Source organism: Gracilinanus agilis, chromosome 2 (genome assembly GCF_016433145.1).
Source record: "Gracilinanus agilis isolate LMUSP501 chromosome 2, AgileGrace, whole genome shotgun sequence".
Taxonomy (NCBI): domain Eukaryota; kingdom Metazoa; phylum Chordata; class Mammalia; order Didelphimorphia; family Didelphidae; genus Gracilinanus; species Gracilinanus agilis.
The window spans coordinates 430,799,319-430,813,326 of NC_058131.1; the positions used below are offsets into that span (position 1 = coordinate 430,799,319).

General features: G+C 39.7%; 1 pseudogene; it reads left to right on the forward strand.

Moving 5' to 3' along the window:
• Window positions 1–3,278: 3,278 nt before the first annotated feature.
• Window positions 3,279–3,613, forward strand: LOC123233899 (annotated as a pseudogene).
• The last annotated feature ends 10,395 nt before the right edge of the window (window positions 3,614–14,008 follow it).

A 14,008-nucleotide genomic window follows, 5' to 3' on the forward strand; every position in this document is an offset into this window, starting at 1 on the left:
TCAGTCCAGAGTTGGGGGGATTGAGGAATATATCATAGAATAGAGCCCTCTGTATGTCCTTCTCAATGGATTTGGCAGAGAATGATGCCAAAGCTCAGAGATTTTGGCATACCCTCCTCACGGCCAATCATTCTCTTCTCCATACCACCCAAACAGACAAAGTCCAAGAGCCTCTCCACCAGTAACTAAGCTGCCCAACTTCATCTTTTCTTGGGAGTGAATCATTCCCAGGATCAAAGTCTTATGAGTCCCCCAAAAGAACAATCTTTAAAATGTCAAGGGGAAATTATTGAATTATCCTGGTTGGCAAGAAAGTCTAATTTATAGCAAAGTATTTCTCTTGAAGTTTTAATAGATTTTTTTCCTTCCAATGGATTTTAATGCATAATTGTTTCCCAGGCTCGGAAATTTCATTTAAAGCACTGAAATTGCTTTTCACTTCTTGATTCAGTGCCAAATTTTTCCCTCCCCATATCAGCCTGCAGCCAATTCAATATCATATTTTCCCCTTTAAACCAAGAGATGCCAGAGATCCCAAGGCCCTCATCTGACAGAGCCTGCTATTATCTAGTGGTATTCCTCAGGCTTTTAAAGAAACATGGAACTCCAGAAAACATTATCTTCTTTTACCCCCTCCCACCCTAAGGCCACCTGGCAGGTTTGGGGGCTTTGAGAAGCCTTCCCCCAGAGAGAGATTTCCTGGCTACCAGAGTAAGGACCAAGAAAACACTTATAGGGTAAAGAGCTGAAAGGGACTTTAAAGATCATATAGTCCCACTCCATTATTTTACACACAAGGAAATGGAAACCCAGAAAGGTGATTTTCTCAAGATCACAGATGTTATATATAGAAGAACCCAAGTTCCCCAATTTTAAATCTAATGCTTTTTCTACATCTTCATACTACTTGATTTGTTAGGTCTTTCTTTCCCCTCATTTCGTTCATTCATCTATTCCCAAGCTTAGAGCATATAGGTACAAAGTTTTTTGCTGGATCCAGTGGTAGCCATCAGACTGGATCCTTATCCTCAGGGAACTCACAATGTAGTAGATTAGATAAGACCAATAAAATAATCTCTCCCTAAAGACAGGAATTTTTTTTTAAAGGGTAGCTATATGGCACACAATTGTTAATCAAGCCTGAAGTCAGGAAGACTTGCCTTTCTGAGTTCAAATTTGACCTCAGACAGCTGTGTGACCTCTAGTAAGTCCCTTATCCCTATTGGCCTCAGTTTCCTTACCTATAAAAATGAGCCCAAGAAGGAAATGGCAAACCACTCCAGGATCTTTGCCAAGAAAACCCCAAATGGGGTCACAAAGAATCAGACATGGCTGAACAACAAAACAGGACATTTTTTTCTGTTGATTTTTCTTTTTATAACATCTAGTGGGCATAATACATGCTTAACAGATGCTGATTGAGTTGTCCTGGAGAAGTGTAGAAAAATCACTCTAATGCAAAGTAGTATAAAATAAGGGCCATCAGATTGATATGACAGCCCCTAGGCACACACACATACATGCGTACTGTTAGTTCATCATCAAATTTTGGGAAATTTCTATAATGAAACAGGGACAAGTTCATCCAAAGAGATGGAACTCTCTTTCCAGGATTTCTTCAGGCATTCTTCATCTTCTGTGTCATTGGTGGGGCTGTGTTTGGAAACCAAAAGCTGGAATAGTTGACTTTCAGAAATCAGAGGATACTAGAATTTAGAGCCCAAAGGGACCTTAGAGATCATCCATTCCACTTTATAGAGAAGGTAACTGAGGACTAGAGGGTAAAAGGGACTTCCCCAAAGTCCCTAAAGTTATAGTAAATATCAGAGCTGGGATATAAATCCAGGATTCAACTACAAAGCTAGTGCTCTTTCCACTGAGTAAACTCATAAAGCACAGGCTGAAATGGGAGGAATGATGGACATTCATTCATTTAGGTGAATTTGAAAATGTCCAATTCATGGTCATACACTGCTTGAAGATTTACAAAGTGTTTTCCTTGAAACAGTCTGCTATATGCCAACATTGCTGGCTGCATTTTACAAATGAAGAAACAGAAACTCAAAGAACTGAAGCAAATATGTTTGGAACTCAATCCCACCAAGTGAATGACTAACAAAATATTAGTACCTTGATCTGAAAAGCCAAGGTGTAGACAAAAGTCATATTGGATACCTAGGCAGAAATGAGGCATGATCCAGTGAATTGGAGGGAACCTCCAGCATGGAGCAGTGGAAAGAATTCTGGCACTCTGGAATCAAAGGACTTGAGTTCATGTCCCACCTCTGATTCTTCCTGAATGATCTTGGACAATTTACTTAACCTCCTTGAGCCTCAATTTCCTTATTGTAAAATGGAGGAGGTAGACTAGGTGGTTTTTGTGGGCCCTTTTAACTCTGATCCGAAAGATAAAATTATAGAACCATTGGCATATTAAGAACATGCTCTAGATACTAGAGCTACAAAGACAAAAGACCTAAGCAACTTTTTTTTTACCTCAGGGTTCTCAAGTTCTGCTAGAAGAATATAATATGTATTACTTGTGTAGTTTATGTATGTGTGTGGATTGTCCAAATGTACAACTGCAGCTCACTGGTAAAATGGATATACATAGCTCGAGGTCTAGTCCACTTCTGAGAAAACTAAAAGAAGGGGGGTGTCCTTGTAAGTAGCTTAACTGGAGGGGTGAGGTGCATGGAATCCAAGACCACTGAGACTGGGCAAATCTCTCCCATTTCCAAGAAGTAGATAAGACTATAATAATAATAATAACGATAATAATCCCTTACTTCAAATATTTCTGGTGTAGTTCATTAAAATAATTTTGACTAAAAGTAATAAAAGAGCAAAATGAAAAAGGTTGGAGGGGATGTGGCAAAATGGGGACACTAATATACTGTTGGTGGAACTGTGAATTTATCCAACCATTTTGGAGAGCAATCTGGAATTATGCTCAAAGAGTTATAAAACTGCACATCTTCTGATTCAGCAATACCTCTGTTACTAATTAATATTACTAATACTACAAATCTAAGGTGATGAGGAAAAAAGAAAAAAACCTATAAATTCTTATAGTGGCTCTCTTTGTGGTGGCAAAGGACTGGAAATTGAAGGAATGCCCATCAATTGGAGAATACCTAAACAAGTTGTGGCACATGATTGTGATAGAAAACTACTGTGCCAGAAGAAATGAAAAGTATATATATAGGGGCTGAACACACCAGGACTAGACAAGCTTGAAGTACTAGACCAAGAGAGAGGGATAGACTGACTAGGGCATGAAACCAGCTGTAGAAGAGATGTTCCCTCAGGATGCTGGGTTGTATGTAGACCTGGAGGAGGCAGGAGGTGGCATAGGCCTTTGATGGACTTGGCAGCCAATGAAAAGGCCTTCCATGCAGAGTTCTTTAATGATTTTAAAGACCTTTTTGATGATGATGATATACAGGGAAATGAGTTCCAGCTATGGAAACCCAAGATATTAAATGTTTGTAGCTATAGTGTGAAAACCCTTTTATTTAATCAAAAGATCTCTAAAGAGCTCCTGGAAGTCATTCAGAAAGTTGGGGCATGGTTAAGCAAGAAAGGAAATGGTTTTGAAAAAAAATTATAACTGATAGACATAATTTAATGTCAACTATTGTCTATGTTAGAATAAATATGAAAAAGTAAAAAAAAGAAAAAGAAAAGAAATTAGTAAGTTAACTTTTTTAAAAACATGGAAAGGGGGCAGCTGGGTAGCTCAGTGGATTGAGAGCCAGGCCTAGAGATGGGAGGTCCTAGGTTTAAGTCTGGCCTCAGACACTTCCCAGCTGTGTGACCCTGGGCAAGTCACTTGAGCCCCTTTGCCTACCCTTACCACTCTTCTGTCTTGGAGCTAATACACAGCATTGACTCCAAGACGGAAGGTAAGGGTTAAAAAAAAATGGAAAGACTTACATGAAATTATGACGAGCAAAATGAGCAGAATCAAGAGAACATTATATACAGCAACAGAAATATTGTCTAAAGAATGACTTTTGTGCCACCTCCAGAGAAAGAACTGATAAATAGAAACAAGCAAGATATAGTTATATATATACATATATCTTTCTGTCAAATACATGTATCCATACATATATCTTTTTGTTTCTACTACATAATGTCTAGCCTGCAGCATCCCAGCCTCCTCCCACCTACAGGCTGAACTTGGCTAATGTTCATTCCAGATCCTCCAGCTGAAAATTTCTCCTTCAAATTTTCTTTGAACATCTTTTCTGAATCTCTGTTTTGTCCCTTTATTTCATTCAATCATTCATTCCTTCTATCAACATACATTATGTAGATTAAACATTTACTATGTGCTGAGTATTGTGGTAGATACTGGGAATACAAAGACAAAAAGGAAATAATAATCCCTGCCCTCAAGTTCTAGTAAGTGGGAAACTAAGAGAAGCTAGAAATTACCAGAGAGAGAAGGAATGACCTAAAGCTCAAGTTTGAGGACCTGGAGTTCAGAGTCTCAGGAAGATAGGGGCCTTGAAGGCCATTCAGACTGAGTCAGAGTCTGAAACTTATTTCTGTTCATCAGTTCTTTCTCTGAAGGTGGACATATATGTCAATCCTCATATAATAGTTCTATTGCTCTGTATAATATTCTCTTGATTCTGTTTGCATCACTCTTCATAATGTCATATAGGTCTTTTCAGTAAAAAAATTGAACTGCCTGCCATTTCTTATAGCACGGTAAAATTCCATCATCAGAGGCCACAACTTGTTTAGCATTCCCCAACTGATAGACACCCCCTCAATCTCTAGTTCTTTGTTACCACAAAGAGAGCTGCTATAAATATAAATAAAGATTATTTTCCTTTTCCCTGATCTCCTTAGGAAATAAACCTATTTATGGTATTGCTTAATCTAAAGGTATACACAATATTACAACTCTTCAGTCATATTCCTGTACCTCTGTTGACACAGAATACTCAGAAATTGGCATTTTACCTTTAGAAAGTTGCCAAAGCACTGACACCACTGTCTTCTTCCCAAAAAGAAGTCCACTGGAATTGGGGTCAAGACAACTTGTGTTCTTTATCTTCACAGATTACTGTCTGTGTGTCTAGAAATGTACTTTCTCTGGGCTTCGTTTAGCCCACCTGAAAAATGGAGGGTTAACGCTTACATTGCTTATTTCACTGGGGGGCACTGGAGGTTAAAAAGTTCTATAAACCATAAAGTGATAGAAATAAGTGAACTATGTGTGAACTCTATGAGCAAATGATTTCTAATCTTTTCCTAAGAACTGGTCTGTAGGGATAGAAGCATTAGCAGTTACCCACCTAACAGCCCAGGAACCTCTAGAAGCTAGCCTGCAGCATCCTGGCCCCCTCCCACCTATGGTTTGCTTGAGCCTGGAAACCCTTGTTCTGCCTCCAGGATTCCCACTTACCAGAGAGGCCAAGGAGCAGAGTTAGAAGGAGAGAAGGCAGAGTAGAGCCACGCAGGTAGATGGGGCTGGGCATGGTGATGGGTACTTTGTATTTTCTGTTTTTCTGTCTATGGGAAGAATGCCAGACACTGTCTGCAGAAGGAGCAAATCATGTATCTCTGGGACAAGAGAAAGAGGCTATGGATAACATGTCTCTGTTATTGAGTCTAAAAGAGGAACTGGGTGAGATTTCAGTTCAGTGGGATATTGCAATATCTTCCTAGTTATTGTGTTCCTGGAACCTGCTGTGTGGTGACCACAGTCCTTCCTTCTTTGCATAAACCATGCCACTTTCAAGCTAAAAATAAGCTTTCTGTGGCTTCTTATTGCCTAGATGAGAACATAGGAATTTCTTAGTCTGGAGTTTGAAGTCTTTCATAGTGTGGCTTCAATTTGCCTTTCCTACCTTAGTCCTCATTCCATGTTTCCCTTTGTGCATTCTGTACTCCAGGCAAGCTGGGCTTCTCCCTGTTTTCTGACCTTGTCCTGAAGTCTCCAGCCTTTGCCTTCACATAGACCATCTGCCAGGGTTTAAATGCCCTCCCTCTTCACTGCTGTCTTGTTGAAACCCTGTGAAGTCTAGTTCAGATATCTTGTCTTTTACAAAGCTTTCCCTGATATTAATTCCTTTTGCTCAGCTACAAATGATCCTTCTTCACATTTTCCTAGGATATTCTGGTTCTCTTCTTGCTCTCCATCACAGTATTCCTTATATTGTATTTATTTGTGTATATGTTCAAGCCCAATTGGAAGACTATGAGCTTTTTGAGGGCAGGAACTATCATTAAAAAACAAGCAAAAACTTACAATGTCATGCATAAAGTAGGCCTTGAATATACTTTGAATTGAAAATTTCCATGCAGTATCTCTCATGAATTCATTGACTAGAGAATGATAGGTGAGGGGAAGGAAGGATATAAAAGATTTGGGTTCTAGGCTTATGTCACCAAACCTAAAAGTATGAGTTTCAGGGAGGGGAAGGAAGGAGAAGGGTGGCTGAGAGAAGAGAGTATTGCAAAGAAGTTAAAAATGAGAGTAGAGACCTGAATCTTAGAGGCTTACAAAGATAAAGGCTTAGAGATTCATTCATTCAGTCTGAGGCAGGACAGGAATTGGAAAGCCTCCCCTTAATTTTCCCAAAGTCCTTGGTCTACATTTCCCTTTTGCCCAAATCCCATCTTATCTTATATCTTGATTGTCTTGGTTTCATATTTCATACTCATTTTTAACCCACTCAACTGCAAACTACAAATGTCCAAATTTTAACTTATTCTCTTACCCCCCTAAACTTGTTTTTCTTCTTATTTTTTAAACCCTTACCTTTTATCTTAGAATCAATACTAGGTATCAGTTCCATCTCGAATGATCTGAGGTCCTTCTGGATCCAGGACTTTTCCCTTGGCCCTGTCCTGTCCGACTGCCAAACCCACTACCTTCTAATACCACCAAAAGAGGGGGAGTGTTTTGAGTTAGTGTAGTTTATTTATATTAGTGTCTGGGTCTTTAGAAGATAGGTAAGTTCAGTGTAGTTTAAATCCAAGAAGACTCCTGGTGACAGGCCATTTAGATCTGGAGGGGTTTAGATAGAAGATGTTAGATTAGAATTATCTGAATCCCCTTTTCACCTTCCCTTGATTAATAAATCCATCATCTATTCTNAAGAAAAAGAAAAGAAATTAGTAAGTTAACTTTTTTAAAAACATGGAAAGGGGGCAGCTGGGTAGCTCAGTGGATTGAGAGCCAGGCCTAGAGATGGGAGGTCCTAGGTTTAAGTCTGGCCTCAGACACTTCCCAGCTGTGTGACCCTGGGCAAGTCACTTGAGCCCCTTTGCCTACCCTTACCACTCTTCTGTCTTGGAGCTAATACACAGCATTGACTCCAAGACGGAAGGTAAGGGTTAAAAAAAAATGGAAAGACTTACATGAAATTATGACGAGCAAAATGAGCAGAATCAAGAGAACATTATATACAGCAACAGAAATATTGTCTAAAGAATGACTTTTGTGCCACCTCCAGAGAAAGAACTGATAAATAGAAACAAGCAAGATATAGTTATATATATATATATATACACATATATATATATATATCTTTTTGTCAAATGATATCTTTTCCAATGCAGAGAGGAGAAAAGGAAGGGAGAAAGTTACCTGGGAATTTTAAAGTTAACAGACAAATGAAGAAATAAATTTAAAATTAAAGAAACAAATATTTCTAGTTTATGAGTAAGATTTTTTGGCATTCAATCAACTTTCCTGATCATTCCAGAGACAACATGTGGGGACATCTTTACTCTATCCAAAAATTCACAGTATCAGGGGACCTAGGAGATCATTGGATCATAGATTTTAAAAGGGACCTTAGAAACCATCTACTCCAACTCCCTCATCCTATTGATGAGGAAACTGAGGCTCAGAGATTGAACTATTTGATGAAGGCCCTACAAGGTGAGAAGTAGAGCTAGGAATAGGAATCTAGGTCCTCTGACTCTCAAATCCATAACACTTTTCCCTGGACCATACAGATCAGACACTCAAAGAAGATAATGCTAGTTTGGCAAAATGCCCAATTCTTCCTCAGTGCAGACAGCAGGAAAAGTTCTGGAGCTGCTGCTGGTTTTTCTGTTTTGTTTTGTTTCAGAATCTTTTGAAATTTTTTATGTGTAGCAGACAGAACCTCCTACTTTCTAGCAGGAAAACTATTTAAAAAAACATTTCATAGTAATTCAATTCAATAAACATTTATTAAGCCCCCACAGGGTGAAGACCACTGTGCTAGGCACCACAGAACTTTGTAGGAGGCAGTACAAACAGACAACTAGATTATAAAATATTTCATGAGAATGCATGCATTAGGAAAGTGGAAAGTGCTGTGTGTGGTCTGAAAAAGGGCTTTTTCCAGAATTCAATTGAATTCCATAAGTTTTATAAAGTACCTGTGGTAGTTGCTGGGTCAGAGAGGGCTTCATAAAGAATGCAGATATTTAGGATAAGCTTTAAGAATTAGTAGAAATTTAATAAGTAAATAGAAGTAGTTGAGATATGCACCTGCAGGTAAATGGTACAGTTGATGGAACACCTGGCCTGGGATCAGGAAGACCTAAGTTCAATGTGACTTCAGACATTTACTAGCTCGGTGACCCTAGGCAAGTCACTTAACCTACTTTGCCTCAGTTTCCTCATCTATAAAATGAGTTGGAGAAGGCTACCTCTCCGGTAGCTTTGCCAAGAAAACTCCAAATGGGGTCAGGAAGGATTGGATACTCCTGAAATTACTAAATAGTGATGAGATATATCAAACATAGGGAACAGGATAAGCAGAGTCATGGAGGTAGAAGAAAGGAGACTGGTGCATATAGCAGGTGGCCAGAGCAGTAATAGGAGACAAAACTGGAAATGCAGGATAGCAACAGCTTGCAGAGGGCCTTGAATGGTAGGGAGAAGAGGCTGACATCACAGTAGACAATAAGGCACCACAAAAGATCTTTTTTAGTTGAGTAACATGATGATAATATCATGGGATCATAGTTTTAAAGCTAGAAAGGAACCTAAAATCATCTAATCCAACCCTTCATTTTACAAATGAGCAAACTGGAGGCCCAAAGAATTTAAATAACTTACTCAAGATCACACAGTGAGTGGCAGAGATGCATCAATGCAGATGTAACAGTGACCACCCTTGGCCACACAGCCTAAAGGCCATGTGTGTTAGTTACATTTCCCCCCTCCTTCCCCCTGGGGTTTCTGATACCCTTAAGGAGGGTTGAAGTGTCCTTGCCATTGGCTTGAGCCTCCACCAATTGTATTTCCTCCTGTACTCCAGCATCCCCCTGTGCCCCAGATCTATTTAAACACTGAACAGTTGGAATTAAACAATTCCTTAACAAAGGAATGTTTACTTCAAAGGTATAGCAAGAACAAACATAGAAACATTGCTCCCCTCCCAACACCTTGGAGGCATAATCTGCCCTCTTGTTCAGTCCCGTCTGACTCTTCATGATCCCATTTGGAATTTTCTTGGCAAAGATATTCGGGAGGTTTCCCACTTCCTTCTCTAGCTCATTTTACAGATGGGGAACTGAGGTAAACAGGGTTAAATGATTTGTCCAGGGTCACACAGCTAGAAAGTGTCTGAGGATGGATGTGACCTCTGGAAGATGAGTCTTCCTGACTCCATAGGGCTGACACTCTATCTGCTGTGCCACCTAGCTGCCCAATCTGCCCTCTTACATGACCTCAGTCTCTGGAAAGAGCTGGAGAGAGGGATTAGGGTCACTGATTAACTCAGTCCTTATGGTTCTACCTAGTGCCAAGTCCCCAGACCTTTTGGCTCAATTCCTGGCATCATGAACACCTAAAAAGGACAAATCAATTGCCTCATAACCCAAGCCCATTTCTTGGGACCACAAGGCCTAGAAAAGGGAGAGAAGTCTTTTCCCACACACACAACTTGGGTCGTTGAACCTATTTTTTGGATGAACAGGACCTTTACTCACCCACCAGACACTACCTGAAAGAACAAGAAACCAACCCAGTATAGTAATTTTTTAAAGATGTGACCCATTCCAGATGGTTAACATTGTTGGTCCTTCCTTTTCTAAGAGGAACAGTGGCATCATGGGGTGATATCTTGACGTGTATGAATTGGATTAAAATGAGGCAGAGTTCTACAAAGACATCAGCCTCACTCTTTCTTCCAAAGTCATCCCAGTCCAGTGGCCAGACAAAAGTGAGGACTATTGGTGATAGCCTGAGATGTAGTGGATGACCATGACATTGTTGATGTTTGACCAAACTCCAAGTGCTCCACATCACCTGTTTCAGCTACCTTCATGACAATTGGAACAAATTGTTTTCACCTGCCCACTCTGCCAGGGGAAGTTTCACATGCCTAGAGTAGATACCTCCCTAACTAACTAGGCTTAGAGTCAGGAAGACTTGAGTTCAAATCTGGATTTAGACATTTACTAGCTGCATGAGCCTAAGCATGTCACTTAACCTTGTTTGCCTTGGTATCTCATCTGTAAAATAAGCTGGAGAAGGAAATCACTCCAATATCTTTGCCAAGAAAACCTCAAATAAGGTCACCACGCACTGGACATAACTGAAACGACTGAACAACAACAAATACTCCTCCTCCTATCTGGGTCACATACAGGAGTGGGGCATAGCCTCTATTCTCACTGAGCTCACAGTTTAGTCCGGGAGATCAAACCTATATAGAAAACTCAGATGCAAAGTAGGATGAGATAAATGTGTAAGAAAGTCATCAGGAAATGTTGGAAGGGATGTGAAAAAAATTGGACACTGACATACTGTTGGTGGAACTATGAACTGATACAACCATTCTGGAGAGCAATATGAAACCAAGCTCAAAGGACCATGAAACTATGCATTTCCCTTTGATCCAATGGTACCACTTCTGGATCCATATTCCTAAAAGATCAAAGTTAAGGGAAAAGTACCTCTTTGTACCAAAATGTTTTTAGCAGCTCTTTTTGGCAAAGAACTGGAAAACTATGGGGTTATCCATCACTTGGAGAATGGATGAACAAGTTGGAGTATAAGGTTGTATTTTGGAATACTATTGTGCCATAAGAAAACTACAAACAGGATGAGTTCAGAAAAACCTGGAAAGATTAAGATGAACTAATGCAAAGTGAAGAGAGCAGAACCAAGAGAATAATGCAATGGAAATATTATACAATGATCAACTAAGAAGGACATTATCAGCAGACTAATTCAAGATAAACACAAAGGACTCATGATGAAAAAAAAATGCTACCCACAGCCAAAGAAGGAATTGTTGGAGTCTAACTGCAGATCAAAGCATGCCACTTTATTTCTTTCATGAGATTTTAAAAATTATATGTATGATATATGTCTTCTATCAGGAAGGAGCAATATGGAAATATGTATTGCATGAAAGGATGGGTATAACCTATATCAGACTATTTATATTTCAGGGAGGGTGGAGAAGAATAAGGAGGAAGAAAATCTGATTACTAAAATGTTAGAAAACAATTGTCAAACATTGTTTCTACATGTAACTGAAAAAATAAAAATAGTCATAAAAAAGAAAAGAAAGTTATCAGGAAAGAATAAAGATTCAGATTGGGGGAAAGGCAGCTAAGCTTTGACTGGGGCTATCAGGGAAAAGTTACAAGAAGAAAGGATGTCTGAGCAGTTTTTGGAATTTATTAAATGCAAATGGAAATGGTCATCTTCCTTCCCCAAACTAGATAACCTAGAAGCATTTCTAGTGAAAGCTTCTAGAGATAGCGACCTCCCCCGAGTTTAGTTTCATTTCAATTGATATGTATTTCTTGAATAAATTCTATGTATGTCTGGCCCTGTGCCATATTACCCAGGGAGAGGGGCAAAAAAAAAAGGAAGAGTCATTAAGATAACCAATTTCTGAGAGTCTGAGGACCTTTTCAAGGTTAGAGTGAGGGACAAGGAGGATTTCATCCGCTTCTTCACTAAAGGGGCTGCCAGCCCCACTAGGGTAGGGGAAAAGCCCAAGCCCCCTAGGAATTTGTGACTACAAATGAAACTACATGGGCATATAGGTGGCATTTATTAAATGGTTCCTGACTTGACTTGAAACCAAGAATCTTTGTGGTGGCTGCGTTAGAAGCCCCCACACACATTTTGCCCCCCTACCTCCAAACTAGTTTTGTCTTAGGAAAGCAGAATTAGTAGCGGTAGGTGGGTGGGATAGAAAGAAGTTTTAACTCAAAGCTGTGGAATGCCCTGAACTCCCTAGAACGTAATTTCCCCATAAAATGAAAGTCTCCCGTTTCCTTCCACCTCTGATACTTATATTCTATGTTCCTAGAATCCTTCTGGCTCAAACATTCTAATTTGTGGTTCTAAGCCTCAATGTGTTAGAAATGCAAACTGGGCCAGCATTTGTTCCTGGGGAGGTTATCTTCAAAATGAGCCTTCCCATCAGGTCCTCCGGACAGCGATTAGTAGAGTTGAGAGGTCACTCCTCCAGATCTATTGCCCTTCCCAGTAGGGTGAAGGGTCTGTGTAGCTAGGGGCTCCAGTCATAGCCACTGTCTCCTCCCTCAGTCCCAACCCAGGGTCCCCAGGCTTCCAGGTGGCCTCTTCCTGCCTCAGCCTCAGGGTTCCTGGTTCCTTTCCCAGCTCCAGCACAGGAGGCTGAGTCACTGACCGTTAGCCTTATCTGAAGGGAGGATTTGCTTGCCTCCAAAAAGCCCCAGGATTGGCTTATGTGGTTTCACATCTAATTTGTTTTAACGCATTTAGGTAATGAAAGGCCCAGGCTGCAAGTGCTTGACTCCATTCCAATCCACCCCCACCCCCCCATGTGGCTGCCAAAGTAATTTTCCTAAACAGATCTGACCATGCCACCACCCCCACCCCCCCACTCAATAAACTGGATAATAAAAAAATGAAATAATAATACAATAATAAACTCCCTATTACCTTTAGGAACAAATATAAATTCCTCTGTTTGGCAATTAAAACTTCATGATTTGGGGCAGCTGGGTAACTCAGTGGATTGAGAGTCAGGTCTAGAGATGGGAGGTCCTAGGTTTAAGTCTGGCCTCAGACATTTCCCAGCTGTGTGACCTTGAGCAAGTCACTTGACCCCCATTGCCCACCCTTACCACTCTTCCACCTAGGAGCCAATACACAGAAGTTAAGGGTTTAAAAAAGAACAAAAAAACTTCACGATTTGGTCCTGACTACCTTTCCAGTCTTCTTACACATTATTCTCTGCTCCTACTCAATCCTATAGACTTCCTCTAACTCTAGCCTTTGCACTGGCTAACCCCCAAGCCTGGAACATTCTTCCTCCTCACTCACCTGTGCCTATAGAGTTCCTTCAATACTCACTGCAAATGGTACTTTCTTCAGGAGATCTTTCCAGGTCTCTGCACTTGCAAGTGCCTTTCCCTCCAAGGTTTTTCATTCTTGTTCATTCATCTCAGTCATGTCTCACTCTTTATGCCCCCATTTGGGGTTTTATGGACAAAGATACACACAGTTAGAAAGTATCTGAGGTCAAATTTGATCAAAAAAAATTTGAACAAATTTGAACACAGAAAGATGAATCTTTCTAACTTCAGACCAGCACTGCATCTATTCTGTTTGTATTTCGCATATATTATGTCTTCCTATAGATTGTAAACTCCTTGAGGACAGGGATTGTTTTGGCTTTTCTTTGTGCCCCACACTGCTCACATAATGTCTGGCACATAGTAATCATTTAATAAATATTATTAATTGATTAATTGAATGAATGGAGATTGGGAACTGGCTTGTTCATTCAATTACTCAATTAATAAACATTTATTAAATGTTTGGATAGGTATGAATGTAATAGATATATATATGTATATATATATATATACCAGTTGTGATTAGTCCCCAATCTTTCCATATATACACATATATAAAAATATATAAATTTTATAATATAATGTATGTATTATATGTATGTCATATTATATATGTATAATCATATCATATTATAAATGTATATTTGATATATGTATCTATACA